Source organism: Equus caballus, chromosome 1 (assembly GCF_041296265.1).
Source record: "Equus caballus isolate H_3958 breed thoroughbred chromosome 1, TB-T2T, whole genome shotgun sequence".
In the NCBI taxonomy this organism is placed as follows: domain Eukaryota; kingdom Metazoa; phylum Chordata; class Mammalia; order Perissodactyla; family Equidae; genus Equus; species Equus caballus.
The window spans coordinates 180,744,875-180,760,517 of record NC_091684.1 but is presented as its reverse complement, the minus strand read 5'-3'; the positions used below and the strand labels follow the sequence as shown (position 1 = coordinate 180,760,517).

The 15,643-nt window shown below is 37.8% G+C and overlaps 1 long non-coding RNA gene across 1 annotated transcript in view; it reads left to right on the top strand.

The window, feature by feature from the left end:
* LOC138925138 (uncharacterized) overlaps nt 1-8,429 on the top strand; it is a 72,450-nt gene extending 64,021 nt beyond the window's left edge. The window contains exons 2-4 of the long non-coding RNA XR_011440929.1: nt 4,520-4,635; nt 7,656-7,682; nt 8,322-8,429. This is a non-coding gene — a long non-coding RNA (uncharacterized lncRNA). The remainder of the gene's footprint in view (nt 1-4,519; nt 4,636-7,655; nt 7,683-8,321) is intronic.
* Nucleotides 8,430-15,643: the final 7,214 nt, after the last annotated feature.

The following is a 15,643-nucleotide window of genomic DNA, read 5'->3' as shown; positions in this document are numbered from 1 at the left end:
CTATTTGTCTTTGTTGCTCCACCACTATCTTTTAGTACCAACTATTTATCGATTGACTTCTCCAGAAGCCTTTGCGTCCTTCGCACATTCTCTAGAAATGCTAGCTTTCTTTTTACCTCTGGGAACGGCAGTGGGCTGCAGGGGCTCTGGCTCCTGCTTTAGACTCACTCTTTCTTCAATAGACTGCTCCCGGTCTGCGTTTACCATGCTGTGATCGACATCCTTTCTGCCTGTTTTGGCATTGGCAGTATTTGTTTAAGCCTTTTCTGGTGGAAAAAATCACCTGCTGCTAGGAGCTTGGGCTAAACACAAGATTTTTCATTTTTCAACCCTTTGGGAAGGATCAGGCCACTGCTGGTGCTTCAAACAATTTGAAAATATTTTAGTCCATGACAGAACCAGCACTGTGATACTACTCCATGACTTCTTCCTATTCAACCTTGTTCTCTGCTTCCCTGGAATCCTTTACTCTCTACGTAAATACCTAACCCTCCTTTAAGGACAAGCCAAAGCATTCTCTGATTCCCCTATGTGGACTGAAGCAGTCTCATTTTGTCTCTTGTAGCATAGTTGACCTACAATATCGTATTAGTTTCAGGTGTACAACATAGTGATTTGACATGTATATACATTACAAAATGATCACCACAACATGTTGAGTAACTCTCTGTTGCCATGCAAAGTTACTACAATAATATTGGTTATATTCTCTATGCTATACCTTACATTCCTGTGACTTATTTATTTTATAACTGGAAGTTTGTACATCTTAATCCTCTTCACCCATTTTACCCATTCCCCTATCCCCTTCCCTCTGGTTTGTTCTTTGTATCTATGAGTTTGTTTCTGTTTTGTTTTGTTTGTTCATTTCTTTTGTTTTTTAGGTTCAACATATAAGTGAAATCATAAAGTATATGTCTTTCTCTGTGTGACTTATTTCACTTAGCATAATACCCTCTAGGTCCATTGATGTTGTCACAAATGACAAGATTTCATTCTTTTTTTCAGTAATATTCCGTTATATATATATACATCTCACATCTTCTTTATCCATTCATCTATCAATGGACACTTAGGTTGCTTCTATATCTTGGTTATTGTAAATAATGATGCAATGAACAGAGGTGCAAATATCTTTTCAAATTAGTGTTTTCATTTTCTTCAGATAAATACCCAGAATTGGAATTGCTGATCGTATGGTAGATATACCACGCTCACAGATTGGAAGAATTAATATTGTTAAATTGTCCAGACTACCCAAAGCAATCTACAGATTCAATGCAATCTTTATCAAAATACCAATGGCATTTTTCACAGAACTAGAACAAATAATCCTAAAATTTGTATGAAACCACAAACGACCTTGAACAGCCAAAGCAATCTTGAGAATGAAGCAATTTTTCTTATAGACACTTTGTAATCATCAGCATCAAGAACAATTATGTTTGTTCCCATATCTCTTTGCCTCACAGATTCTAAGCCCTTTGAGGACAGGGACCATGTGGTTAAAGGCATCTAGCTATTCAATCAGAGAGATCTGTGTTTAATCCATTCGTACCACTTTCTAGCTGTGTGAGCTTGGGCGAGTCACTTAGCTTCTTTGCCTCATCTATAAAAACAGAATAATCAAAAGACCAATCTCATGATGTTGTTGTGAAGAATCAATGAGGTAATGCCTACAATATGCTTAAAAATGATGACTGATGTGTTTTATGTCCTCAATAAGTGCTAGCTATTGTGGCAGCCATGAAAATGCACCACGTAGATTATAGACTACAATCTCAGAGCATTATTGACTCATAACCTCAGGTTCTGTCCCCTGAAATCCATCCCTGTGTTTGGCCTGAGGCTGTATCTCCCACAGGCTCCTCCCAGCTGATGACGAATGTGACAGGGACACCAAGGCAGGCCCATTCTTGGGAGACATGGGAACCCTCTGACTTTGTCTCCAGGACACCCATCACCTTGCTGAACTTCCTTAGAATTGCATTGCAGTCTAACGCTTTCCCACCCACACTTCCTTCCTTCCTATTATCCTTTTAAAGGGTCAGTTCTACATAACAATTTGATGGCTTTCATAGACTCCTCTGGCTCCCCTACCCTCACAGTTGTTTCTTGCCATTGGCTTTTTGGAGGATCTGAAAGATTTGAAACTGGTTCACCTACAAATTGGTGGGTCAAGAGGATGCTATTCTGGTTGGTAGATGAGGCATGAATAGTTCCTGGCACAAGACAGTGGCTCAGTTGCTAAAGCTTTCACCAGTGATAATGTGGGAAAATGTCCTTGTAAGGGAATACTGTACTAGGTGCAATAATGTAGGTGTTTGAAAGATATGGTGGAAACAATGCCAATAAGACAGAGTTGGCTGGTTATTGCTAAATTGTATGGATGTCCTGCCGAGAGATAATGACAGACTAAGGGGAATTAACAAGCAGTTAATGGCTAAGTGTGACAACAAAAGGGCCTCTCTGGTAGCTTATAAAGAAGGCCCTTATCTTCTGTAGTGGAAAAACAGATATAGCTGAGCAGCAGCCTGAAGATACCATTGTTAGAGCTGCTAACAGTGAGAAGTTTGAATACTCAGCCAAGGCAGGTCTGTTATCCAAAGGTCAGAGCCCTTGTAGGGAAAACCTATCATCTTAATCATGGGATGGGGCATCTGGTTGATTACCCTTTATGATGTTTGTTCTATACAACCCACTGACTCTCTGGCCTTGCAGAAGTGGTCCTCCTTCCCTAGTAATAGCTAGCACTTCCCTATGCTGCATGATGCTGGAGAAGCCTTTCCTCCACATGCTAACATGTACCTCCCTCAGGATGTGCCCCCACCTTCTATCTTGGCTGCCAAGGTGCTAACTAGGGCTAAATCCCTGCATAACCCAGCTGGGGATGTGCTGGGCCTAATAAAAGAGGGAGGAAACAAAAGAGTTGCAAGAATTCATTAGCATGTACCAAGCAGGATCCAGGAGAGTACCTCAGTGATCGGGAGGGCCAGAATATAAGGCTGGATAAAGAAGAAGTCATTGATTTGGGAGCACTTTCTTGGGACATAGGACTAGAATCCTAATAGGATGCCCAAGGGAATAGGGCGAACTTGCTGCTAAAGTGATCCTCAGAAGCCTGGAAAAACTCATGTCCAATGCTCAGCAAAGTGGAAATCCTGAGTTGCCATGAAAGATGATGAAAGAGGGAAGAAAAGCTCTGAGGGAATTTCTCATCCTGGGATGGATATCATATGTAAGGATAGAGGACCCACTAGAGAATTATGTTCCACAGAAGGGCTCAGAGGACATACCATTCATCCAGCCCACCAGGAATACACCAGTGAGAGTGATGTGGGGTCGGTGAGCCGAGGAGTCGAAAGAAAGATTTCTTAGACTCTTAAGATCTGGCAGTAGTGCTCTTTTATTTAGAGAATAGTATAGGATAGCATGGGGACAGGACCCATGGGCAGTCAGAGATGCTGCTGGCATGGGGAGCTGCTGCTGCTGCCGCTGGCATGGGGACAGAACCTAAGGGCAGGCAGAGCTGCTGCTGGCAGGTTGCTGCTGCCACTTCTGCTGCAAAGTTGGGTGGAGAGTAAGGCTAAATTTAAGGCATAGGTATGTGAATTATCTCTTTACAAGACAAAAAAAAAGTTAAAATGGTCCCAGTGCAGGTAGGGTCTGGCCACTGGGCGGTCCCACAACTTTTAGATAAGAATCAAACCGGATTGAGTAAATGGCAGAAGTCACAGCTCAAATATTATCTTCAACTAAAGACAAAGGAGGATTTTGGGGTGGGGGGTCAGTTACATGAGGTTGCCAGACAGTAAACAACTTAAGTTCTTGCCTTCCCCATTAAGAGTTTCCAGAGATAAGGCCATCCCCCCTTCCTCCTGGCGCAGAGAGGGAGGCATGGAGATTTCCTTCACAAATGCAACTGTCTCTGATCAAAGGGCAAGCAAATTCCACTCCTCAGAGCCTGCTTCTTATCTGTAGTTTTAAAAGTAACCAGCCTAAAAATCTTCGTCATAAACCGTTTTAAAATTAAGCAGCCTGAAAATCCTCATCAAGAGGGGAACCAAGATCACTAAGAAGTTCTGTGGTGGCTCACCTCCTCAGTCCAGACTGGAGGGGAGACAGTCACTGAGGTGGGCTCATTAACATCTTTGGGAAGATGGGGACCGAAAGAAATAGTCAACTGGTGGTACTTAAACACTAAAAGTATCATGGCGCCCCATTTAGAGTGCAGGCCTTCAGTGAGTCCTGGGTAAGATCTAGTTCACAATGTGGCCACTGGGTCAGTGGATTCACTCAGTGGTCATTTCCCAGTTACCTTGTGTATATGATGGAATTGATACACTTGGCATTTGGAACAAAACCCCCATTGGGTCATTGGTCTGTGGGATAAAAGCTATCAGAGTGGGGGTTGGAGGGAGATTACTACCACTATTAAAGACTAAAAGATGCAGTTGTGGTAGTCCTTATCATATTTCTGTTTATTTTCCCATATTTACCTTGTCATATTTCTGTTTAGTTTGGGATTACAGAAACCTCATCCTGGAGAGCAACTGTGGACTACTTCAGACTTAACAAGTAGGAGTCTTGGTCATAGTAGCTCTGGCTGATGTGGTGTCCCTGTTGGAGCAGATGGTATGTGGCCAGTGTTTTGGTGAATTCATCCTTCTCCATTCCAGCTAGAAAAAGTAGATCAGAAATTGTTTGCATCCCAGTTGCCTCTGGGATATGTTAACTTCACTTCCCTGCCTCTGTCGTAACATAGTCCAAAGAGATCTGAACTCCATGAACATCACACAGACTGTCACATAGATCCATTAGCAATGACATTATGCTGATAGGACAGGATGAGCAAGGGGTGGCTAGAATGCTGGAGAATTCAGTAAAACACCTAGACTCCGAGGGTGGGAGATAAACTCTAGAAGATTTCAGGGATCTGCCACTTCTGTGAAATTCCTAGGTACGGTGGTCAGAAGTGTGTGGGATATCTCCTCCAAAGTAAAAAATAAATTGCTGCATCTTCCATCTCCTGCAATGCAAAGGAAATATAGTACCTGGTAGATCTTTTGGCTTCTGGATGCAGCACATCCTACCCCTAGGAGTAGTGCCCTAGTGCAATGCTTTAGTGCAATTCCCTTAGTGGTAACATGGAAGACTGCCAGCTTTAAGTGGAACGGGGGATAAGAAAAGAGCTCTGCAGGAGTTCCAGGCTGCGGTGCATCAGCATGGCCACTTGGACCATATGATCCAGCAGACTGTAAGGTGTTGGAGGTGACAGAAATAGGAAAAGAAGCAGTATAGAGATTATGGCAAGGCCCAAAGGGAGAATTCAACGCAGGCTCCTGGAATCTGGAACAAGGACATGCCATCTGTAGCAGAGATTATACACTCTTTGAGAAACAGCTCTTGACATGTTACCAAGCCCTGGTGGAGATGAGATGCTTGACTTTGGAAAACACCAAGTAACCATGCATCTGGAAATGGCCATTACAAGCTAGATCCTGTTAGACCTGCCGAGTCAAAGTCAGATGTACTCAGCAGAGCTCATTCTATGATGGAAGTGGGACATTGGGATTGAGCCCAAGCAGGACCAGATATACAAGTAACCTCCAGAAATAAGGAGCCACAGCCCCTTGCCACTCATCACGATCGCACTGGTGCTCCTTTCGGAGCTCGCACCTATGTGAGGTCTCATACAAATAGCTAAAGGAGTAGAAAAGTCTTAACTTTGCACACTGTAGGAGTTTAATAGATAGCAAGTTAATGCAAGGATTTGGTTAAGCTTCTGCCTTTGTGTGGGTACATAATTAATATTCCTGTTCCGTGGATGAAAAAACTGAGGCCAAGTGAATTAGGTAAAATTCATTACCTGTAGGTAATGAGTAAGGAGACTGGAAAACAGATGCCCTGCCTCATGTTGTAATGCGCTTTCTATGACACTCTCCTGTTTTTCATGTTTACCATGGGATGCTATCTTTATTTTGGAAGGAGAATCAGGTTCATTATTAGAAATTAAATTATAACACAGTTAATGTTCCACATTTAAAACATTTAAAATGCCATTGCCCCATTTGCTAACCTAAAAACTGGGATCCACATATGTTGAGTCACTTTTTTCAATTACTTGCAAAAATGGATAGAGACTGGGAGGGGCTGTGAATTTATGCATACTAATGAAATCTTAAAATAAAATGTTTCCATGTGCAACTTCTAGTCTTGTTGGATAACTTTACTTGATTGAAAATTACTTGAGAAAGATGAAATCATAAATTACCTTAAATTTACTGAAAGCCCGTAAAACACCTATGTTAGGTGTGAAGCTGATGAAGTTTCATCTTGAATGGAAATAAGTTGAGAAAACAACATGGCTAATGTTTCAGATACATCTCCAGAAAGAAGAATGACAGTGTTAGTACCACCGGATCCCAAACTGGGCAACATTGCAAATACATTTCTACTATCATTACAATTGCTAAAGTTCCATTTAGTACTCACAATTTCTGCTTGTTCCACTCATATTTCCTATTGTACCCATTCCCTCTGACTTTTTCTACTACTACTGATTCATTCATTCATTTATTTCTTCATTCAACAAACTTTTAGCTTACTATATGAACGGCGCTGTGCTCTTTTGGAATAGTTCCTACCTGTATTAGTGGTAGGTAACATATTGGTAAATTATGATGAGGCAACACTTTGAAGAAAAAGCAAAGAGAGGTTTGGTAAATTCTTCAGTGTCACACAGCTAGTGTATGAATGATTTGAGATTCAGGCCAGGAAGCATGGGTCTAGAGTCCATGCTTTTAACCACTATATTGTTTCTCACAAAGCTCACAGTGTTGTACCACTCTCCGCTTCTCTGGTTTAAGATATCACTGACATATTTCTGAGGTAAATACGTACAGAATTCCACCAGAAAAGTAAAACATAATGAAAAAAAGAGGAAAGTCACACATTTTTGTGGGCCTGTGGCAACTTCTCTTGGGCCTCAGAAAACTTCTTATTGTTTAAAAAAATTATTTCTTTTGTCATAGATCATTCAGAAAAAATCTGATAGGTGTTGTGTTTGAACCAACTGCTGTAGAATTTGGTGTTCTGTATATAACAAAAATTGTTGAAGACACCTCTATATGTGATTTAGTAATAGCAATACAATTTAAATGAAAATATGAGTGGACAAGGTAAGTTTGATATGCAGCAAGATTATTTTGGGAAAACATATAAATATAAAGCAATTGTGGTTGTATTTGTAAGAATGCCTTGTTATCTTTAAAATTTGGGTAATAGCTCATTTAGAATTCTTCAGGATACACATATACATAGATATAATATGTCTAAGCTATGGACATATGTATATATATACATATATACGTATAGACATAACATAGATATAATATGTCTAAACTAATTTACTCAGCAATAAGACAGACAAATTTCCTAATACTTGAAGAACCTGATGACTGAAGTTGACTTGAAGTTGACTGTCCCTCTAAGGTCACTCTAGTCTTATCACAACAGTATTTAAATATGTGATTTGTTTTGATAGATACAGGGTCTTATAGATCAGAAATTAAAATCTTCAAATGATTGAGCTGAATGAGACCCTAGAATGCATGAGAGTGAAAGTAACTGGACACTTTTCTTTTTTTTTAAAGGCAAAAGTATTTCCACGGTCCAAGCCGGTAAGCTCTTACTTTTTTTCTAATTGTGATATTGTGTGTGCTTGTAACCTATAACATCCTTTGAAATTAATTCAATAAACTGGGTTTACTAAAATAAAAAATAAGCAAAAAGTCTGTCACAATTTGAACATCCTGGACTGAGAATCCTATGATTATTTCCAACTGGTCCTGGGGTTTTGTTTCCCAGTTGTGTGCATTCACGTCCATCTGCTACCATGGCGCTGTGACAGCTCACACTCTTGTTGGAGCCCTGACTTGCTTAGTTAAACAGGGGTTTCAAGTCAATGTTCAAATAAAAAACTTTCCCACTGAGCTCTGATCTATTAAATTACACCCTCCACTTATTTTATACTCAATAACAACACTTTTAAGCTCATCCATAATTCAATTCATCCAAAAGACCACTTTTTCTTTAAATAAACTTTTCTTTTAGAATTGATTTAGATTTACAGAAAAGTTACAAAGACAGTACAGAGAATTCCCGTGTACCTTGCACCCAGTGTACTCCCCTATTAGCATCTTGCATTAGTATGGTATTTGACACAATTAATGAACCAGTATTGATACATTGGTACTAATTAAAGTCCATACTTTATTTGGACTTACTTACATTTTACCTAGGATCTTTTGATTTTCCAGGATCCCTCCATTTGTTGTCATGTCTCCTTGGACTCCTCTTGACTGTGGCTGTTTCTCAGACTTCCCTTATTTTCGATGACCTTGACAGTTTTGAAGAGTGCTGGCCAGGTATTTTGTAGAATGTCACTTAAATAGAATTTGTCTGATGACTTTATTGTGATTAAACTGGGGGTATGAGGTTTTCAGAGGGAGACCACAGAGGTAAAGTGCCACTTCATCATATCACAGCAAGGATACAAACTATCAACATAATGTACTATTGTGGAAGGTGTCCTTGATCTCCTTGACGAGGTAGTGTTGGTCAGGTTTCTCCACTGAAAAGTTACTTATTTTTTATCCCCTCTGTTTCTTCTGTATGCTTTGGAAGAAAGTCATGATGAGAAACCCACATTGAGGAAGTGGAGAGTTATCCTCTACCTCTTTGAGGATAGGGTATCCGCATAATTTATTTAGAATTCTTTTGCATGGGAGATTTGTCTTATTTGCTCTCTTTCATTTGTTTAATCATTTATATATCAGTGTGGACACATGAATATTTATTTTATACTTTGGGCTATAGTTTAGTAGTATTTTGCTTATTTTGTTGCTCAAGTTGTGCCAGTTTTGGCCATTGGGAATTCTTTCAGTTGGCTCCTATGTCCCTTTGACATACCCCATTAATGTGCATGTATGTGTTTTAGCACTTCCTTGCTTTTTGGCGGTACAATATAGAACTGACTCATTTTGTATATTTCCTACTCCATCCCAGAATCAGCCATTTTTCTAAGCAACTCTGTTTCCTTTTATTGGAGAATGGTGTTAAAAACCAAGATCTGAGTACTAGTTATACTCATTGCTGCTGGGATGTCATTGTTTTTAGGCCCTTTCAGCTGACAGAGCAAAAAAAATATATATAAAATAATCTGTGGGTATATACACATACGTATACGTATTCTATCTATATCTGTATCAATCTCTTTCTCTGTATATTTATATATTCTCTCTATATATCTATATCTATATATCTATATCTATTCATCTGTATCTATATTAAATTCAAATTGATGTCTTCAACTCTGATTCCTTACTACGTGAATCATTCTAGCCTTTTCTTACTTGTCTATAACTTCCTATTCCAATAGCGATCAACCTGGCTCCTACCATCCCCCACCCATTTACTTAATTATTGTATTCCAGTATACATGTATGGTGGTTTCGGAATTGTTAATCCTTATCAATTTTATGATCTAGGGTATAGGACTTATGCACAATTCGTTTTGCTTTCAGTCTTACAGAGTCTACTCACTTCCAGTTACTTAGGTCAGCACTTTTCCCTTACCTTCTTCCGTGAGGTTATTTCAGAGATTCATAATACAGTTAGATTCTTTTTTGTCACTTCCTGCATTCATCCTGTAATCCCCTGACTTCCTAAATTTTTTTTTTTTTTTTTTATTTTTCATACATTAAGGTTCACTCTTTTTGCTGTAAAGTTCTATGGCTTTGACAAATGCACAGTGTCATATATCTCCAAATACAGTTCCACCCAGCGTATTTTCCTTGTCCTAAAAATCCTCTGTGCTTCCATCTATTCAACCCTCCTGCATCCCACAGGGCAAATTTTCAAATTGCACTTTTCTCTATCCAATTATCATTTTTCTTGAAATATTTTACATATATAGGTGATCTATGTATCAATTTCTATTATTATTTTATAATTGGTAGTATAAAAGGTTGTGTCTGTAATATATGTGTGTGTGTGTGACTATCCAGTTCCTTGTTGTTTGATTATGTTGATATGTACATTCACATAAAAACCAACTAACTTTTGGGTCTACGTCTGCACTAATGAGAAGCTAAAAGATACTGTGTAATATATAACCAGACTAATCTCTTATTTCATATTCTTTCCATTTTAACGTCATAGGGTATATTATGGGAATTAAGTACATTGCACCATTCCATTCAATTAGTCTTTATTAAAGCCTTACCAATTGAGTGAAATCAATGACCCTATCTGACCAAATGGTGCGAGATGTTTGGTAGATAGCTGTTAGCTAAAAATCTAGAGTAGGTGCAAGAACAAAGCTTATCGGTTTATGTAGAAACCTAGGTCAAATTTTCTTTGTATTCTAATCTGGCTTTACAAATGTAACTTTTGAAACTTGAATCTCATTTTTTTGCATTGTTATTTTTTTACGGACACCAGGAAAATATGTCTGTTTACAGTAGAACAAATGCAGTTTCCTTAAAACATTTAAAAAACATGCAAAAGTTCATGTTTTATAATGATATTAGGGTTTCTTTAGGTAGGAGTTCTGCATTTCAGAGGATCCATATGTGACACAAACAGTGAACAATTGGGAAGACTAGCTGATAATGATATGATCATTTTTGGCAGTCTCTTTGTGTAGTTCTGGCAGAAGTGTAGTGATACATTAGTCATTTTCACAGAGAAGATACCGGTCCAAGCCAGTCTCTTATTTGGGGTGCCATCTGCACCTTTTTTTGTCAGTAGATTCAAAAAGAAAATATATCCATTGATGGATACTATTTCTATTTCTTAATCACTGAGGCAAACTATACCATTCTTAGAGTATAACAAATACTACATGTAACTAAAATTGCTTCTGGACATCCTTTGTTAACTAGAATATTTGTCTCAAAATTGCTCGAATAAGTTTTAACACTTCCATTTAATTTAACTTGCTCATAAATTACTATCTGGTGGAGCTCTTGGTTAAGCATAAGAGGAGATTGTGAGTTCTACTTTTTGCTTCATTAATCATGGAGCAACTCACTTGACCCTCTTTGTTTCGGTTCCTTTATCTGTAAATACGGTAATAAGGACATATGGTATTTGAAAAGATGGGCTATATTTCTGTTAAAGTTAACAACAATTAATGTTAATCTAGATTTAAAGGATGGTAAGAACATTACAGAGGCAGGCCTTTCAAAGATTGCTGACTCACTTTAACGAAATGTCTACATTAATAATATAAATTACACACAGCTTATAAACTCTTTGACGAAAGGGATCATATTTTGCTCATGCTTTGAATGTAGGAAACACTCAATAGATATTTGTTGTGCTGAAATGAAGCACAGATGGACCTGCTATAATGGCTTAAGAGAAGCTTCTGAGATAGTCAGGAAGAGGAGTTAACAGATATGCATCTGTGTAAAATAGGGTTTAGAAAACTGATTTCTCACTGTTGCTATTTTGGAGGGGTGAGAAGTGGAAACCGTCACTTACTCCCAGATTAATAGGAGAAATTTTGTGGTTTTGCTGAATTGGTTAGAGATCACAACAAAAGGGATTCTGAATTATGAGTATCATTTAAGTGACTACTACACAAACAAAGTTGAATTTTCCAAGCTTTACTAGTCATTGAAAAGAAATCTCATTTACTAATGATAACTGAAATCTATTGAAAGCTTGCTTTGTACAAAGTATGTTATTTTACCTCTATTATCTCATTTAATCCCTAGATAGCCCTTTGAAATAAATACAACCCTTATTTCTAATTTACTAGTGGGTAAACCATGTCTTGATGTACTTTTGTACAATTATCCATCTTGCAGTGAATAGCTTTAAGACATAAATCTTATTTATAATACAGATCCCCGAGGATAATTATAGCTTGCTAATATGTATAAAAAGCCTTATTTTGTTGTACAGATATACTAGTGAAATGCCAGATGTTTTGTCAGTGATTAAGAATATATGAAATATTGAGAAGTGGTAATATCCTTTTAACTAACTGCAATTGATGAAACAGCGTTTTTGATATTTTAGATCATAACAGCAAGACATTTTTAATCTTGCATTTAGTATCTGGTACCTCATTTAAAAGTAACCTTCTGATTATTCACGATTTCTCTAGGTATTTCAGGTGGCCCGCTGCCTTCTCCAATCCCTAGAATAAACTACTGAGAAAGAAATTTATTAAGTCTTCTTGTCTAAATGCTCGGAGAGTAGTTGTTTCTGTAGCCACCCGTATAAACAGCCACTCCTTTAAGTTGTGCAAATAATGGCCCAGAATACCTGGGTTTGGTATGAATTCTCACAAAGGGTTCATTTTAGTACATCCTGTACATTCATTTTAGTACATTTGGCTCTGAAATGGCAACCAGTATATTTTTGGGTAGGCCATCTACCAATAATTTTTCTTCTATTCTCTTGATACAAAGTTGATGGTAATGTATTGAAGGCAGGTTAGCTTTCAAAACACAAAACAAAATATAAAAAAATAAAATAAAAATGGGTGAGTAGAAGCAAAACAAATTATATTTAACTTACTCCTTTCCAAAACTGTATTTTGGCATGAATGTTCCTAAATTGGATTTGTACAGTAATATCATAAAGTACTAGAAAAAGTTTTTCCCAACCAACTTTGTTTGGGCTGAGAGTCCAAGACTTTGAGTAAAACTGGGGGGAAGGTCAGAATCAAAGGACAAATGGTAGCAACTACAGTTCCGAGTTCTGAAAATGAAGTTTATATAAGTAAAAAAGGCTTGCTGTCTTCTAAATTAGACTGGATCCTGGGTCTAGCAAGAGTGTTAACAAGTATCCCCCATGTAATTACATTTCTAATCTAGATAGATAGATAAATAGATACATGGATAGATAGATATGGATATAGATATAGACGTAATATTTATTTAACTGTAGGTAAACCTCAGAAGGCTCTGCCTGATCCCAGAGACAAGCATCACTTAGGGTGTACCCCTTGTTAAGGCAGGTGCAGGTATTAGCAATATTTTCTCCTCTAGAAATATCCTGGTACCCTTATTACAGGGCCCAGTGATATGAATAAATAGTTGTTATGGCACTGATGGTTACTCCTTCACTCTACGCCTCTCTCCCGAGTGGATTTCCTTTTGTTCAGAATCATGTGCAGATGGACATCTAGAGATGCTTTAAATATACTTCCTCTTCGTCTCCCAAAAATGAAAGTTAAACCTGAGAGCAGTTACCCTCCCTTCTGAAATCCAAAGCCACAACAACTAACACGACTTTCAGGAACCTCCATCCAGTACCCCCTACAAAATTTCCCTGTAGCCCTGGAGAAGAGGCGGTGACTTTTCACCATGATTCTCAAGTTTGGAATGTGTTTTGAATAAATGCATAAGAGATATCTTCTTGTTCAATTGTCAAGTTGAAGAAATAAGGTTTTCCTGTTGTGAAAAAGCCTGTGTAGTTTCAAGTTCTTCCCTCTCCTCTCAAATATCTATACTACCTATTTATTTAACTCATTCTTCTGGCTCTTGAGCTAGATTTCCACCATCACACATCTCTTCAGCCCTGATGCATAACTAGATTATATAAAAAATACAAGGGAGCCAAAGATACAGTAGAGAAGACTGAGCTTTCAGAAGTAAAGTACTCCTGGGAGACCTCACTTTGACGTTTTGACAATCTATCTTCCCAAGAGAGAAAAATTAAGTAAAAGGAGGATAGAAACAATAAAAACATTAATGAAGTAAAATAACGAGAGAAACTTAATGGGTTTCATACTGACAATCTATAAGTAATGCTTCATGGAATAATTAACTATTTTTTCTAAATATATTTCATCACTACTTAAATCAATAAGAAAAATCTTTTAAAATTCTATGTCCAAGTCCAACTTAAAGATAAATTACTACACGTTTTACTCAACTTAAAGTGTGTAATGGTTAACTGTTGAATGAGAATAATTTTAGAGGAGAATGACATTTGAAGCAATTCAAAGGACAAATCTAAATCTTATTCAATACTCTTGAAGATTCCAAACCAAAGCTGTTCAATCAAGATAGTTTACTTATGGAATAATAGAATAGCAAACTTTTCATCAATAAAACTTTCTAAGTTACATATGTACCGTTATTAACTTGTAATCAAGCCTGTCATTGTTTGAAAATATCTTCCTATGGTCGATGCATTTGATAAATCCTTCAGATGACTCTTCAAGACTGAGGCTAGTTTTGTTTTGTTTTTTAACTTATATGGCTTATGTTTTTCAGTGATTGTTTTGAACACATATTGCAACACAGAGAGCTTTCTCAGTGCATACAAGCATGAGCCAAAATAAAACGATTTTGAGAAGTATAATGCTTTGGTACGTTAAGTAATGATGATAAATACTGGCTTATAAGAATTCAAACTGCATTTTGTGAGACTATTTTATAGCTAGAAGCTTGAAAATTTGAGTACCTGCACAGTGGGAAAGTCCGAATGAACGCCTACGCTGATGTCTGCTCTAAGAACAGAACAACCAGCGTGCTATATGATACAGAGAAGCAAAGTGAAGTGCCAATTCTAAGTGGTGCTTAACTTTATTAAGCCAAGAGAACACTATTACTGAAAGTGTGTGTCTGACAAAGGCCAATTACTTTGTTGTAATCATGTTCATGAGCTGTCTTGTGCTGCCAGTCAAGGCCTGCCACTCATCTAAATGCAGCCGCAGCCTTGAAAATGTTAACTAGATATAACGGCCTGATCAATCTGAAGAACCTTTAATTTATACCACCATTTTCTTTGAAACGTTCTCACATGTTTATAAGAAAAACAGCCATGGAATTGTGACAATGTCAAAAGGTCAGCCTGCTACACAAACTCCTTTGCAATCTTGAAGTGTGTAGTCAGATATATCTAAATGAAAATCTAGTGATTATCTCATTGGGAAATATTTCTACTATATCAATGAAAAATGATCTGATTAAAAGATGCAAAATTACTGTTTATACTTAGCTTGGCCACAGCTTTTTAGAAGGGTAGTTGATACGCATTTTCTAAACTTTTCTCCCTCTTATTCTAAAGAGAAAAGCTAAAGAACTTACTGTGTTCTGATTTCTTTCCCTGCCACTCCACTGAAACTATTCTTAGTGATGTCGCTGTCAGCATTAACTGACAAATTTAATAGCTGCTTTCCAGTATCCCCTTCGTACAATTTGACGCTGTTGGTCCATCTCTCCTTCCTGACTCTCTCTTGATCCCATTTTCTCTTAGTTTCTTTGCCACCCAAAAGACTAAATGTCAGTTTCCTTTATGGGCTCCTCTTCCTTCATACACACAGGTGTACCTCAGAATTCCATCTTCTAGTCTTCTCGTTCTGCGTACATCTCTAGATGTTCACACCCACTCCCAAGATTTACCTTCCATTTATATTGATCATTCCTAACAATCAGGGAAATGGAATCTGAAAAGTCAGTTCTTCTGATTCCAGAGGTGAAGACCAGTGAATGGAACTGGGGACAATGGAAAGCAACAGCACATTATCTCTATATCCGAAGCAAAGCCTCATTTCAGACCATCATCTCCTCTCATTGACTATGTGGCAGGCATTGTAAGAAAAAGTGTG